The sequence below is a fragment of the Cyprinus carpio genome, chromosome B3 (genome assembly GCF_018340385.1).
Source record: "Cyprinus carpio isolate SPL01 chromosome B3, ASM1834038v1, whole genome shotgun sequence".
Taxonomy (NCBI): domain Eukaryota; kingdom Metazoa; phylum Chordata; class Actinopteri; order Cypriniformes; family Cyprinidae; genus Cyprinus; species Cyprinus carpio.
The window spans coordinates 41,542,519-41,559,712 of record NC_056599.1 but is presented as its reverse complement, the minus strand read 5'-3'; the positions used below and the strand labels follow the sequence as shown (position 1 = coordinate 41,559,712).

The following is a 17,194-nucleotide window of genomic DNA, read 5'->3' as shown; positions in this document are numbered from 1 at the left end:
CTTTACAACACACAATTTAAATTTAGTTTATTTAAGCATGCATGTTTTTTAGTGTGCCAGGAGTTTTCTTCATGCTTTAGTAAATTGTTTGGGTTATAATTAGCATAAAATCAAAATGGACAATTCTTGCTTTTTTCATGGAAGATGGAAGAAGTTAATAATAAATAAATTATCTTAGCACTGGAATATTATTTTATTTATTTATTTATTTTTAATTCATGTGCCCTCATAATATCATTTTAAGAAGCTGTTTGACTTGGATATGTTACAATAGGGTGATGTTTTGATCCAAATGCCAGTTCTGTAGCAAATTTTAGCAAATTTTGATTTGTAGTTTTACTGGAACCGTGTGAGACCTGCCGCAGTTTAGCCAAGCCGTGATGGCAGGAGCTCTGTGTCCCAGAATCCACGTGGATGAAGTTCTGCATCAACACACACATTGTGACAGAGAAGTTCAGGACTTGTTTCTAAGAGGATTTGGTGTGTGTGTGTGGGTGGTTTTAAACACTGAGGTCAGGTGGAGCAGTCTTTCCAGGAGGCAGGGCTGCAGTTAGCACACATGCATCAAAGGCAGGTTTGCTTGTTAAAGTGTGTTATGGTGCTGAACGCAGCAGGGTGGGACTGCGCACCAAAATTGCTCTGTTTAAATGTTGGCTCTCGGCTGTTCACTCAAAATGAAAATTCTGCTATTATTTACTTACCATAATATCTACTGCTGAAGAATTATGACAAATCTTTATGTAGCTCCACTGTGAAAACAAACCTATAGAATCTACTCGGTAAAATGTTTACTCTGATTTCATCTCAGATATTGAGTAAAGACTATCTAGATTTAACAGCTAAGCCCCACTATAAAGCAATTGGGTAAAACCTGTCATTTATCGATACATTACACAACTCTTGGTAACACTTTATTTTACAGTGTCTTTGTTTCATATGTTACATGTCAATGAATGGTAATTACAAACTAACCCTAAACCAAACCCAACACTGTAGTAAGTGCATGTTGGTAATTAATATTAGTGCTGTCAAACGATTAATTGCGATTAATCGCACCCAAAACCAGTTTTAAAATATATTTAATATATAAACATAACATATTTTCCTAAATATATACATGCATATGTTTGTATTTATATATACATAATAAATATATACAGTACAGTAAACACTCATATATTATGTAAACAAAAACTTTTATTTTGGATGCGATTAATCATTTGACAGCACTAATTACTATTACTCAGTACTTAATTGTATAATTAAACTTTATGTAACATTATAATTATGCAAAGTAGACAGTGTAGCTAACAAAGCCAACATTTGCAACAATCAGTAAGAGTTCACTTTGCCTTTTCACTAAAGTTTTCATTAATCATGCAGCTATTGTCATTAAGTGCTGCACATTATCACCACAGCCTAACCACAGCTCTACTCTTCACCACAGAAACTTCAACAAAACAGAAACTGTTAGAAATACCCAACATAACTGAACATTTTACACAAACAGGCCTTTGTCTTTTCCCGAAAATATACAATAGCCTTTAATTTCAACATCACCTTTCCGGATCCGGCCCTATACAAAGCATATGCTGGGAACTAAAAATCCCACGTGAACTTTTAAGTAAAGTAAAAGGTTAAGTAAACTTCAATTTTATGTATTTAAGTAGATTGGACACAATTAAGTAAAAGAAAAAGCTTCAACAAGGTGTTGCTTTAACTCATTTAAATTATGTAAATTTAACAAGCAGATAGTTTTTTTTTTTTTTATATGAGAAAAAAAGATTTTTGTGGTGTATTTTTAAAAAATTTTTTTTTTATTTTTTGTTCTTGTACTTCTTGTTCTGAGTGAAAATTTTTTAAACTATTTTTCTTCTTAGTGTGTATTTGAGAACAATTCATTATGACTTTGACTTTCAATCTCCAATCACAGAACAAAAAAAAAATGTGTCTGAGGCTTTTATGCTTTATGGATATTTTTGTTGCTTTTGAAAACCGTGATCACTGCCGATTATACTTTCTTGACATCCACTCGTGTCCGGTTAAGTGAAGGTTTGACAACATGTCGAATTGTTGTTAGCAGGGGAGTCCACATGTGATTGCCGTTTCCATTTCCAAGGCAAGGAATCTCAAGCATTCGCAGCCTTGCTCTGTTGCAGGACAGATGAGATTAGATGGCTGTGCAGTAAGGCTTGGTGCAGTCATGAGACACCCACAACAAGCGTGTTTTCTCAAAGATGAAAAGCTGTAAATCTGTCATCCGCAGTGAATAATACAGGAAGATTCAGATTGTGTTCTGAAGTCTTTAGGCGTTAAATGTTTACACAAGGCAGTGTCAATATTCGCTCTCTCTCGCTCTAGCCCACGGGAGCAGCACCTGTGGTAGCTGGCACCCAGAGCCCTCCAACCGAGGCACTGCACAGACATGAAGCACGGCAACAATGAGCACAAATACAAAAGCAGAAAAACATTTGTGGTTTGCCAGGAGAGAGGGCTTGAATAACCGCCTGTGAACAGGGTTGCCATGTTTGTGTGCGGCGGCCGCGCTGGGAACAGGATGTTTGGGCCTCCAGGTGTGTGTCGGGTCTCTGTCGGGGCTTGTGGGATTGCTGCATGACGGCTGTAATGATAGGCTGCTGCGGGCGAGGACATGACTGCGCAGTGGTCCGCGGGCATGTGGCGGCTCCGCAGACACACACACAACAATGAGTGATAAATCAAAAATCTGCCTTGCGATGCAGGCATTTGCAGGAAAAGCCAACGGTTTTCAGTCTTTTTGATGCACATTAAGTCCTGTTTGCATACTGCCAGTGTTGGGGGTAACGCATTACTGGTTAGTTGAAAAAAAGTAATCTGATTACCCAACTCACATTACTTGTAAAGTAACACATTACTTTTAAATTAACAAGAAAATATCGGAGTTACTTTTTCGAACAAGTAATGCAAGTTTTCCTATTTATTCACGGACAGCTTTCCTGTCCCGTGGGAGTAAGTGCAGAGGCATTTTCTTAAGCCTGTGGCTTGTTAATTTCACTCTTGGTGTGAAACGGTCTTTACAGCCGCCAAAAATATAACTTTAGGGTTTTTTGTTAATAAAGATAAATAAGCAAGCCCAGCCTAGGTGAGAAAAAGTAACGCAAAAGTAACATAATGCGTTACTTTCCATAAAAAGTAACTGAGTAATGCAATTAGTTACTTTTTGTATCGAGTAACGTAATATTTGTAATGCATTACTTTTAAAGTAACTCTCCCCGACTCTGCGTACCGCTCATGTACAGTGTGACATGGGTTTACAGTAATTACACAGGGGGCACCTCCCACTATTAATAGAATGTAAATTCGTCCCCCGCACATTTTTTCGGGCAAGTGTGTTCACTTTGAGGTTTAAAGGGCCGGTGTGAATAAATCTAGATTTGGATTCAAAGAGATGGGATAGTCTGTGCACGACATGATATTTTATTCATATCCAGAATGAGGTGATGTGAACATAGAGCGCTCAACACTCTCATGCAGTGTGTGTTTCATTCATACGTGAAGCCGGAGGGCGCTCTCGTGCAGAAAGTCCAGGACTGACTCATAGAAGTAACAACTAATCCAGCTATTGCAGTTTAGCTGAATAAAAAGCAGAAATGTTTGGACTGATGAAACGTTCAGACATTAAACACATGACTGTGACAAAATACGGTTTATGTGTAATTTTGAAGTCATCTCCTTGTAATAAATAAAGTAGTATTTAAGTCTTAGCAAAGTAAAAAAAATGAAATAGGCTTATAGAAAAATAAAACTTCTGCCATGATGGCTACGCCCCTGCAGTATGACACACGGCGTGCGCAGCTCTGGTGCCCATAGGGTGTTGGAAAACAGCACAATGACTGTGATTGTCTGAGCTGTCAGTCTCAGGGAAGGAAAACCGGGCTTGTGGTGAACCGGCGCACACAATAAAGGTGGAAGACGGGGCTCTGGATCCCATTGTGGGCTCACCACACCGGCCGCCTGTGCGCTCGTTTCCCTGTTCTGTCAGAGCGCTTCTACCCCATGTGGTTCTCTGTCGGAGCATCAACACACGGCCCATTGTCTCTCCCGAGCCCTCCGTCCACACAGGTGTCAACACTAACACTCGGGAAAAAAGAAGTAAGATGTAGTCATGCCACCACAGAGTGGGTCTTTCCGTCTTGTTGACACGGATGAGCCGTAATAATGACTGCTGAGCAGCGGTTGATGAGTGCTCAGTCTCAGATCCGTTTCGTTTCAGAGCCTGCAGTAACAGGTTGTGATCGGATTGGGCACAAGCGTTGGGTCGCTAAAGCAAATTCTAATTGAAAGACTTTTATACAATATAACTATATAATGTTACAGTCTCCTGCTGGGGTGTTCAATTCTATGAATCATGTCACTTGTAAACCACACTCATATATGAGCAGTATCTCACATGAGACGTCACAGCAGCCGTCTCTCGCTTCAGAAGCATCAGTAGCTTCAGTGCTCAGCCTGCTGAAAAAGCAACATAAGTTCACTGAGACAAGCTTGATACCAGCTCTATACGCAGACACAGAAACATTTTATCTAGTAAATCTAGCATCTAGGTCATTTAAGCAGAATATAGTGAATGTTTTAGGATTTTGAATCGGCCATTGTGAAAAAGAAGTGCTGTTAATTGTATTAAATGTGCACCTGAACACACTCTGTCACTAAAAGTTATACTTTTGTACCTTCCTTACTCCTAAAAGATGCATATTTGTACATTTTACTACCGAAAGTGCACATATTAGTACCATATTTGCACTTAAGTTCACCTAAAGAGAGTATAGTTTCTTAACACACTTAAGTACACTTTTAAAAGTGCTGTTTGTAATGGTCAAATTAAAATATTGATTTTAAATTGCTATATTTTGTCATGATTTCCATAAGCACATTTTGATGTGTTGACTAACATACTAAAGCACATGTAAAGAACTTGATCATTTTAACTGTAGTGTGTTATTAGATATTACATTTGATTATTTTAAATCTGTTAAATTGCAAGTTCAGCTAATTGCATCAATCTAAATTTAATCTATAACACATTTGCAGTTGCAAATAGCACATTACTGTCTAAAAACATTACATTCAGTTCACACTCAAGTATATTCTTTTAAAGTGTATTGTTTCTGTAATAAGTACTTTTTTTAAAGTATGCCCAAGTGTACTTCTCATTTAGCTACATGATGGCGGTGTACATCCTCATCCTCCCTTATGAGAGTTTCCATTCCAGAAAACATTTTATGATTGATTGCAAAGGAAATTCTTAGTGTAACCCACAAATCACTTTATTTTCTGTGTAGAACCACAGCAGAAACACTGAGACATAGTGCCTCAGCGGAGACTGTCCCACCGTTTAGGGTTTATTATCAATCGTCCCTGCAGCTGGACATCAGTATGAGGCAGAGTGAGCTGTTGTCTTGTGCAGTGCATTGTGGGTGTGTGCGGTGAGGGTTTTTCCCGGCTGACGCCACACTGCTGTTCAGTCCACAGCTCCTCGCAGGTGTCTCGGATCTACAGTAGGTGTGCTTTAATGCTCACTAAATGAGTGTGTCTCGTTCACATACTCCAGATTCTTGGCTTGTGAAGTCATCTTTTGTTCCTGTTCCGACACAGTTCCCAGACCAACGGCCTGGTGCTTTCTTTCCATTATCAGCTCTCGCTTATGAAACCTGTGCAATGCTTAACCAAACATGCGGTGTTAAAAATGAACACGGCTCAAAACAACAACACAGCAATGTCTCCATGAGAACGGTCCATCACAGAGATGAGTGACGGGACGTTAACCGGTTTGACCGAGACTGGAGAGCATTGCAGAGATGTCATCGCATGAATCAACTAGAACTTTCTGCAGAAAGAGTGTCCACAAAGTGTAATGGTGAGATTATAACCAGTAGGGCTGTCAAAATGGCTTAAAAAACTTGTACCTAAATATTATCAATATTTGAATTATATTCTAAATTAAAATGCATAATTTCAGTAAGGGGGGAAAAAGTTTTTGGCTTCTCTCCTGGAGCCACAAGAGGGCGCATCGAGCAAAATATTACTAATGCACGTTACTTCAAAGCAATAAAATATCAGAACTATCTTTGAAAAAAGTGCATAATGTTTATAAAGCATATGAAATTAATTAAGTTGCGTAACAAAACGGCATCATGTATGTATAGTTTAATACAAAGAAGTCACAAAGAGTACTTTTTTCATTTAAAAACATGAGATGCAGTGGGATAGAGAAAAACGCCTTAAACTCTCGAGACGTGTTTTTTCAAAGTTGCACTTTGACTTTTAACTTGCATTAATTTTGCATGGCTTTCTAAACATGCGGCTCCTTTGTGTGAGACAGGAGTTCAACGGTGATAGATGTCCTTCTAGAACATGCGATAAATATGCGTTCTGTGTAAACGGCTTGGGTTTCAGTTTTGACGTAAATGAGATCTTCTCCACATTGATGTTCTCTCTTTGCGCAATATTTTGAATGAACAACGTAGCAGCGCCACATCTCATGGCTATAGCTTGTCATGGCATTCCAGAGTGTCATGTTATTGTGCTGTTATGTGAGCTGTAATGGAAGGAATGGATGGCTTCATTAATGAGATTACTCAGATGATATCAGCAAACACACACATGCCCTGTCGCTGTTTTCTGCAGTCTTGAGTTATGTGACGTATTCCAGGGCTTATGTCTCCATGTCAACAGCTCATTTAACACTGCTGCCGTCACCCACACATTTAATATTTAACCTGCTCTCAAATGGTTTTTGGGACTGTTTATACTAGGTGTATGGGAATGAGTGGATATGTGTGACAGTAAAGCTCGGAAGGCTTCCCATGTCATGCATCTGTGTAAAATACTGCTCCACTTTAAAGGGGGTGTTACTTATTCTGAGGGCCTGAACACTTTGAAGGGTGCAGGACGTTACTGTCTTTTGTGCATGTTTGGTACACAGTACTCCCTACGTCTGGTTTTCACTGCATTAGATACAAAATATCAAACCAAACAGCATTTTAACTGCACTTTTCAGATCCACTCATAATTAGCCATTCATTATTAGCCGATTGGTGTTGGAGTCACTTTTTATGGGTGTTATTTGCTGGTGTAGTTGTTCTGGAAGCCAGAAAGTCTTCATTTTCAACAATACGTATTTTGAAATCTCAGCAAACGTCATTTTGTGAAATGTTTTTATTTAAAAATGTGACATTTCTCTGAAATAAATGCAGCTTGTTTAGATATTTTGATCTGTAATGCAAAGACATGCATTTTTAATTGTGTCCAAATAGTTTTTGCGGCCACTTTACAACCAAGTCCATACTTCATCTTAAATCTTAATGTCAATTTAATGATACAGCAGCAAAGTGTTAGGAGCATCGTACATCTTGCCTTATTTCTAATCTATTTAAACCAATAAACAACAAATATGTCAATAAGAGTAATCTAAGTTTTTAATTGGCAAAATGACTTTCGTCAGAGTAAACGGTGTACGTATGCTTCACTAGTGGTGAGGTAGAAGGGCTCTTCATGATTTTATCAAGTTTTGTTTGTAGGGGCCCCTTCCTGTCAAGCCCTTCAGGGGCCCTGTGTCAGATTGAAGTGCAGCTGATTAGTGCAAATTAATTTAGTGTCATCAGATTTGTGACCCAGGACCACAAAACTGGTCTATTTTTTTTTTTTTATTGAGATTTATACATCAGTGGAAAGCTTATTTATTCAGCTTTCAGATGATATGTGGTTTACAATATTTTGTCAAGATACAATTATTTGAAAATCTGGAATCTGAGGGTGCAAGAAAATCTAAATCTTGAGAAAATCTCCTTTAAAATTGTCCAAATGAAGTTCTTAGCAATGCATATTACTAATCAAAAATTAAGTTTTGATGTATGTAGAAAATTTACGTAATATCTTCATGGAACATGATCTTTATGTAATATCCTAATGATTTTTGGCGTAAAAGAAAAATGGATAACTTTGACCCATACAATGTATTGTTGTCTATTGCTACAAATATACCTGTGCTACTTATGACTGCTTTTGTGCTCCAGGGTCACATTTATTTAGAACTGCAGTGATAACACATTGGATTGAATGCTTTTCTGCATCTTTATGTTGGCTTAACAAAGCCATGGTGCTGGTATTGTAAAAATTATTAAATAAAATCCAAGATAAATCCAAGAACTTCAGCTACAGCCACCAAACTCTGCATACTCCTTCAGACTGATCAAATATTACCCAAATCCCTTAGACTTCCATTAAAATTCCTCCTAAAACTAATGCTACGGCCACCAAATCAATCTGTCTGCTATGTACAACCTCACAAGCAGCTTAAATCCTCTCTTCAGACTACTACATAAAGCCCGGATCACTTTAGGACTCTCAGGAGTCTGTTTTTGGCGTGCGACAGTCCAGTCCTGCCTGAAAGCGAGAGTGGCAAGGCACCTGGGAACGGGAAGGTGCGGTCGAGTGTGTCTGTTCCAGACGCAGCCTCTGGTTCCTCCTTGCCAACAATGGGTCGTGATCGTGGTGCACAGGGGCCTCCTGCTCGCCGACCACCGTCCACGTCTGCCTCCATGGCCCCCACACGCGCATTAGCGAAAGTCACCGTTTCTTCAGGTGGAACCGGATTGTTCTGTGGTTTGGCTCGCTCTGTGTTGACACAGTCTGGTTTCTCACAGACATTTTGCCATCGGTGATGGGCATATGTTTAACAGTTTTATCTGTCGGGTTGCATCATCATCTGATCACCTGATGCGTTCTGACAACATTGTTCATGTCAATAGAACGCACTCATTGTGTTACAATTGTACAGGGCAGCGCTTCAGAAACACGCAACGTGCATTTCTACACGTAGCGGTCCCATGCAGTCATAAACATGGTTTGCTGAAAAATATTTCAGTTAAGTGCATCCAATTTCAGGCACATAACATTTACAAAATCGGAAATATAGTGTGACATTACATAATACATTATATAATGTGATATTATACATTTGTACAATATTGTATATTTTGATAATACTTAAAATAACACAGTTTAGGGAGCATGCATAGTTGTTTATTAGCATGCCAGTTGGCTGTTTATTAGTACTTATAAAGCACATATTCTTCATGACCATATTCTACATCCCTAATCCTACCCAATACCTACACTTAGCAACTACCTTACTAACTATTAATTAGCAGCAAATTAGGAGTTTGAGGCAAAAGTCATAGTTAATGGTTTTTAATAGTGAGAAAATGTGACCTATATTTTATACCTTCTGTAGCCTGCTCTACATAGGTTGCAAAATTTATAGAAGAATAACTAAAAATGAAAAAGGATGTCATAAACTTCTTATTCATCTAACCATACGATTTTTTTAATATTTAATTTTTTTAAAAATCCAAATTATTTTATTTTATTTAAACTGAGTGTCATGCCTTACTATGCATTCTCAATTCATTTAATTTCCTAAAAAATATAAATATACAGTTTGTAATTTCTCAGTCCTGTTTTTACCAAATAAAGACATCAAAATGTAGAAGAAACAACATTTTCTAATGAGTCATACTGGTACGAAGCAGATTTAAAGGTAAAACTCAACAGCTGTAGGCCATATAAACAATGTTGTGAACTGGTATATGCCAATTAGTTACATGAAGCATTTATTAGTGAGACAGCTAGCGTTTGACCTTATTGTTTTGTATTCAAGACCTTCTCTATCAGAAGTGTAAAGCAGTGATTTTGTGTCATTGTATGAATTTGGCACCATGTGGCTGAGTGAAATCCCTGTGCAAATGTCCAGCATCCCTCAATGGCATGCTCTCTGACACGATTCCGATGGTGGCTTTCTTTACAGGTGCGATCCAGTCATTGAATGCTGTCTAGAGATCTGCTGTTGTGTTCTAGATCAGTCTTGTACCAGAGTAAACACAAGTGTGCTCTGTCCTGTTTTTACTGTCGTACAGTATTTTATGGGATTTTATCATTAACGATAAGTAGGCAACATTTTGCACATTGTGCTGGTTTATTAAAGGCTGCTAAAGTTTTTCATATTCTTCATATTTTGTGTGGTGGTGATAGAAATTAATCTTTTCCAGTAAGTTTAAATCGATTTTTACATTTTATGGACATTTTTACCTTTATAAAGCCGTTTTTTTTTTTTAAAAAGTGTCCATTATCTTTTGAGCCAAATTCCTACATTTAATCAGTGAATTAAAATATTAAGACATTTGGGCTTTTACCAACCAAATGAAATCATTATCAACAAAATTCATCTTTGCAATGCAGAGGAAACACAGAAATTACATCTGAAGGGGCATTTAGATGTATTTACACGCTGTTTAATGCAGGACATGAATGCAATTAACCTGCAGTTACAAATGCATAAATAATGTTTTGATATATTAAACATAAAATGTTGAATACTGTTATTTGAAATTATTTAAATAATTAAAAGGTACTTTAAATGTGAAATTAAAACCGCCAGTAGGTGGCAGCAAGTCACTGTTAATAAGTGAGTCATTGCGATTAAATAATTGAAATGGTTAAATCATTCAGAAATGAAACACCGTCATGTCGCTCAGAGATGCAAAACAGTGCTGTGGCTATGTTTGGAATTATTTTTGTTGTCGAAATAGCGCAAAAACAGGAAATATGGTGTCTAAAATGTAAGTCTCTTAATTAATTCTTGTTCATTGAACTGTTCTACAAAACAATATCACATTTGTAATTATGGTAATTTTGGGAGAAAAAACTGCACTCTTCGTGTGGAATTGGTTAACTATATGAAATGGTATAAATCAGGGATAGGCAACTCCGGTCCTGGAGGGCCACTATCCTGCAGAGTTTAGCTTCAGCCCTCATAAAAACTCACCTGCCTGTATCTATCTAGTAATCCCGAAAACACTGATTGCCTTGTTCAGGTGTGTTGTTAGGGTTGGAGCTAAACTCTGCAGGACAGTGGCCCTCCAGGACCGGAGTTGCCTATCCCTGGTATAAATAAATAAATTTTCTGCCCCCATATCTTGAATTTTGTGACCGTTCTAAATGTATTTTAATAGACTGAATCATGCAGCGAAAGAGCGCACTCTAAATGCACTAGTCTAGACTTCACATAAAGTATGCATGCGCTCTGTAGATGTGTTTTGAATGGTTTATGCAAAATACTCAATAATGTCAAATCACACATCGTTAAAACAACAATTACAATGTTATCGCAGACGATGTATATCGCACACCCCTAGTGCAGATTCAATTATGTGCACGTCAGCACAGACGCTTGAAATGACAGACGGTAAACACATTTGGCATTCTCATCCGTATCAAATATCAAGCATGCTACATCAACTCGCCATACCTGAATGTGCAGTCGCTCTTTGGCAGCTCTCCTGTCGACCTGCGTACGATTTCTCAGAAAACATTTCCATGTCACTCATCGTGACTAATTGGTGTCAAGCAGCAGTTCTGGCGGCTCCATAAGCGGCTGACGTACAGCGAGTGTTTGATAACAGATCGCTCTCAGTTATGATCCATGGACTCAAATTCATCTCCATAAGGAGAAAGTAAAATGAGGGTGTTGCTGACAGACAGTAAGACTATGGCGCTATGAAGTAATTGTGGGTAGCAGCTCAGATCATCTGTTCTGGTCTTGTGAAAGAGTTCGATGAGTTCCTGACATTTGATTGTTTTAAAGTTGCGGTGTCTGATTTCTGTTTGCAGTGTGCATTTGCAGCACCACAAGGTAATGCAAATACAATGACTGTTTCCACACAGGTATCCACTAAAGCAGATAGTCACATCCAAACTGATCCATAAACAGCAATGTAGAAGATTAGAGAAGTTTGAGATGTGATGACACTATATACTTGAGCAAACAAATTCAAACAAATGAATTTATTTTTAATTTTTTTAATTTAACTAAAGTAATTGGTCATTGCAAAAAAATTAAGGCTGTGTGTCAACAAAAACATTTTTAGCCTACTGAAAACAGCTGCAAAATAGGGCTGGGCGATATATCGCATGCGATTGTCACACGCATTTCGTCAGTAAAGCCGGTTCCCTGATTACCGCTAAATTGCCATCACCTGCTTTCAAATGGAGCAGCATTTAATAGTCAGAGCCGTAGTTCACTGACAAGCTATGCAATATTGCGTTCATTATCGCAGATGAATCGCCTTCAGGTAATCAGGGAACCCGCTTTACTGACGAAATGCGCGTTCCAATTGCATGCCCTACTGCAAAATACCTGAGCATTGCCTCATTTTCACCTTGTTTATTTTAGCCAAACTTAAAGGAGAACTGAGAATATGGCTTGTGGGTAAATTTCCCTTTCCATTTCCTGTGAAGTGATGTTCACTTGTTCTTACGTCAGTGGCAGTGCCCTTCATACTGGACATAGACGCTTCAAAGCCCGATTTTCATTGCAGACCAGCTGAATGAAAATACAAAGTCTTTGTTGGGCTTATGAAACGACAGAAATACAGAAGTACACAGGAGCAGCCCTGCAGAACTTTCTGTAACAGTCAAAACTTTTTGGTGGAACACACAAGGTGACTTTTAGCAGAATGTTTGCGCAGCTCTTGTGTAGAGGGGAAGCATTTCAGTGAATGGCATATTTTTTAGTCTGTTTCTTAGACAAAGTTATTGTTTGACTTTAGAAGACGGTCTTATGGACCACTTTCGTAATACCTCAGTTGTGATGTTTTTGTAAATTGGCAGCTCTTGGTCACTCTACTCATTTTGTGGAAAAAAGAAAGTTATGTAGGTTTGGAACAACATAAAGATGAGCACACGATTTTTGGTTGAACCCTTAATAAACGTGCTATTAAACCATCTTGGTTTTAAACCATCTTGGTTTTGCTGTCTTGCGTTAACTTGTATCAGGTTTGCCGGTCAAATGAAGCCGTTGCAGCGGTTCTCTCTGGAGGTCTGTTGACCTTCTTTACGGATCTGTGTTTCATCAGCAGTGACGTGACGGCACCGCTGACTTCATGCTGCTGGCTGAAGGAAGAGGGTTTGCTCTCTGCTGCAGATTGGGAGCTCAGGACTTTATTTTAGGAAATCTTCTAGAAATAGACTCTGGCTTGAGCTGCGAGTTACTCCCCAAATCCCTGAATGACACACACTGGACGCAAGATACCCCACTTCTGTCCAGATTACAGTTCATCTCTCTCAGTCTGAGCTTGCCTGTTGTTGGATGTCAGTTAGGATGGGTTTCAATGGTCAGTAGGGGCCTTCAATGGTGGTATTTTGGTTATGCCATTACAGTGAGTGTGACAGCACAGTTTTTGGGAAGCTGTTGCAGATACTGATCAGTGCTGGTGTGTTACATAACCCTAATAAAGCCTTAAGCCAAAGACATGTTGTAGACCACAAGTACCCAAACACAGTTGAGAAAGTGAGCACACTCCTATTGCTCATACATAACATGAGGCTTTATAATAATGAAGTTTATTCATCCGGGAATATCCATTTATTGTACATGTCACCACATGTACAGACATCCAAGTTAAACCTCTGATGGTACATTTTCCAATAGCTTAAACGTCATTTGAAGTTGCATGAGGCGGTTGCCTTCTCAGATGGTTTGATTTGAACTGCCGTCATTGGTGAGGGGCACACTGTCCATTTTACATCTGAGTTTAAACCATGTAATTTACCGGCAACTGTCTGGTAACTTTATAGTGTATTTATATTTTATTAATGTTTTGTAAATGATTTTTTGTTTTTTGTATAGTTTTTTTGTTTTTGTGTTTTGTTCTCAGTTGTTATCTAATCGTTTTAGCCCATTATTGCATATATATGATGTCAGTAATCAGCTATCCTGATTTCTTGTTGGCACATTGGTTATTAGTCATAAAAATGTCCACTGTTTGACCACTACTCGGTTCATTTCAGTATGTAAATGTGCTACAGAGATTGGTTCAGTGTTGTCAATTAAAGGACCTAACACTGTATTTCTCTTTCTTCTTTCCTTTGAAGCCGGGCGAGGTGGACTCCGGGATGTCAGATGTGATGCTTCACACAGATTTTCACGGTGAGAATTTTTTATCTGGTTTCTGTAGCATAATGTGTTGTTTGATCAGGTCTGTGTGAACACAGTGTGCTCCTCCAAACTCAGTCAGAAGAGACCGGCTCTTGCTGACTCCTTGGAGATCCCTCAACCCATGCTAATGTAATTTTGTTGTGATGGTTCTTGGGATCAGTAAACCGTGGGAGTGTGGTTCTGATCATGATCACAAACTCCACTGCTGCATTTCCTTTGGCTACCAGAACACCATTAACCATTTAGCCTGATTCACAATAGTTTATTAATAAGGTAATCGGACAGTTGACAGTTGTTGTTTTTTGAAGGAGTGTTTTTTGAGGGAGATGGTACAGTATGATTGGATAATCATATATAGCTTTGTAAAATCTGAAGTATACCTGATAAAGTTCATACTGCTGTGTTGTAATACTTCCACAGGCTAATTACTATGAGACACAGATGAAAGGAGCTTTATCAAACATCCTACCATGTGCTAGGATAACTGTTAGTAGGCGCTGTCACAACAGCTAGATATCTGACAGTTACAATGGATTTGTGATGTCCTCTTCTTTTGTGAAGTTGGAGAAAATCAAACATTTTCCAAGAGGCTAAGCTAACTAGTTTAATAAAGCTTGGGGCCCTTTCAAGCAATATGTCAGGGGACATGTTTCATTGACGGAAATAGTCCCTGTTTACACAAGTGTGTTTTCGTTTTAAGGCGCATAACTTTTGCTACAGTTACGCCTATCGTTTACACTACTCCGGCATTTTCGACCCTCTAAAACGGAGACTTTTGAAAATGCTGCCGTCCCCGTTTTAGTTTGAAAACTCAGGGGTGTAGACGAGGATCATTTTCGTTTTAAAATGCCGTTTTGAGCCACATTTTTATTTATTTAAATTTTTTATTATTTATGTATTGTATTATTACGTTGATCTTGTGTTTTGCGTTGCTTTGTTTTCTTCTTTGTAATGTAGTCCTAAACTCATAAATAAAGTAAAAAAAATAAATAAAAATAAATCTGACAGTTACTTGGAATTGGTACAGCATTTGTGACTCTGTGATTGCACTGCCTTAATGTGATGCATTTCTGAGAAAAACAAATTCAAGAAGCAAGTTGGGAAACATTATAAAAAGATGGGCAAACAGCTTGTTCCCCTCAAAACTCATGCCAACCTCTCACAACTTTCATACAATCGCAGTTATATCACAGCCAATAAAACACATGCTTTGTTAAAGATAAAATGTTTGGAAAAGGGAATGGTGTATGTTGTATAGGAAATAACGATTGATGGCATTTCATTTCCACCAGTCTTCCAATCTCAACAAATCTGTATCATTCATTCTAGCTCAATAGCCCAATATTTGTTTTATTTCCTATTCTGAAAAGTTTTTTTTTTTTTGATGGTGCAAGATATTAACCGGTATTAAAGCTTTAGTTCACCCCCAAAAAAGAGACAATTCTGTCATTATTCACTCATCCTCATGTGGTTCCAAACCAATCAGACCTTTGTTCATCTTCAAACCCAAACAAGGATATTTTTAATGAAACCTGGAGATTTCTGTCCCTACACAGAAAGTCCAAAAAAAAAAAAAAACTAAAAATCAAGCAGCTCATTTGAGCTTCCATTTAATATTTTGAATGAGGCCTTTGTATGTCTGTTGATCAAAGTTTTTATGTGAATAAAAGCCTAAATGAAACCTGTTTATCATAAAAAAGTGATTGTGTTTCTTCAGAAAACTACATAAGGATTTATTTTACGATCGCTTTATGAATGTTTTGAAGCATCAAAGTTTTGGTTGCCTGGACTTCTCAGTGGAAAAACAGAAATCTGTCCGATTTTGTTACAAATGTCTTATATTGTGGTTCTAAGGTGAACGAAAGTCTTATGGCTGTGGAACAACATATGGGTGAATAAATGACAAAATTCATTCATTTTTGGCTGAACTATCCCTTTAAGCTTTAAAAGAAAAAAGAATGGTTTTAAAAGATTATTTAGGTTTTCAGTATGCTGGCAGGCTTTGAGAGAGGAGATCAGGAATTAGCAGCTGAATGGTGCTACTTGACATCTAGTGACCAGACATACCAGCTATAAAACTGCACCATTGAAATGGATTCATTTTGCGTTTTTTACCTCTGTTTACATCTTTCTAATCAACAGTTCTGTTGGTTTTTATTCTTAGTCACAGTTCAGCCATCAAAAGTCTCCGCTTGCTTATTTTTGACTTTTAACTTGTCACCCTGATTGCACAAGTCAAAGTAAAATGTATATGCATTTATATTTTACATGGGAGGAGTACAGTATTACAGTATCATGTTGGGTGGTCGTCCCGGGCCGGCGAGACTGTAATCCTCCAGCACATGCATCATAGTGCAGTTCTGCTTAACCACCACACAGTCACACCTGCATGAACTAGCTTCCAGCTATCTACACCAGCACTCTGACACATGATGAATGTAGCATTGTATAGGCAGACTCTCATTACTCATGCATGCTTCATTATGGATGAGCTTTTACATCAGGTAACACGCTTTACACCCGACTCAATGTTCATCTAATGCTGGTCTGTGAATGGGCCCCTCACTAATGGTCATATATGTTCTCCAGAAGCCTTCCTATCGGTCGTTGTTTACATGAGCCTGTAGATTAAAGCTAGCAATGATCAGAATTTCAGCCTTGCAATTAAGATGATGATGATGATGAAGCACTTTGTCGCTTTCCGACTCGGTCCATCCCTTTAATCTAGGCTACAGAAGGACAGCAGATGCTCTCGCCCACGCACCGGCCTCTGCCACTCAACAATAAATAAAAGATAAGACGGTACCATCGGGACTGTTTGGAATAATAACATTCAATTTGGAGAGAAGTGCCTCAACAAATGCACACCAGAAGAATAGAAAAGCAGGAGATGAAAGGAGATATGAATGGAACTCTGGCTACAGGCATGCTCGCCAAACAAATAGACTTCCTGAGAGCGCCAATCACAGGCTCTCACCCTGATTCCTGACCCGCGGAGGACAGGCCAGAGGAACGCAATTTGTTCCTTTGTACGGCAAGATCATAAGAACGACCGCAACTTACTTTCTTTCACTGTTGCCGAGTGCAATTGAGTTCTGCGAGCAGGTGGTCCATGCCTGCTGCGACCTCGGCAACTTTTGCTTTTTTGTTCCCTACAAA

General features: G+C 38.4%; 1 long non-coding RNA gene across 1 annotated transcript in view; it reads left to right on the top strand.

Moving 5' to 3' along the window:
• LOC122136634 overlaps positions 1–17,194 on the top strand; it is a 53,774-nt gene that overhangs the window by 24,180 nt on the left and 12,400 nt on the right. Inside the window, exon 3 of the long non-coding RNA XR_006154279.1 lies at positions 13,972–14,026. This is a non-coding gene — a long non-coding RNA (uncharacterized LOC122136634). The remainder of the gene's footprint in view (positions 1–13,971; positions 14,027–17,194) is intronic.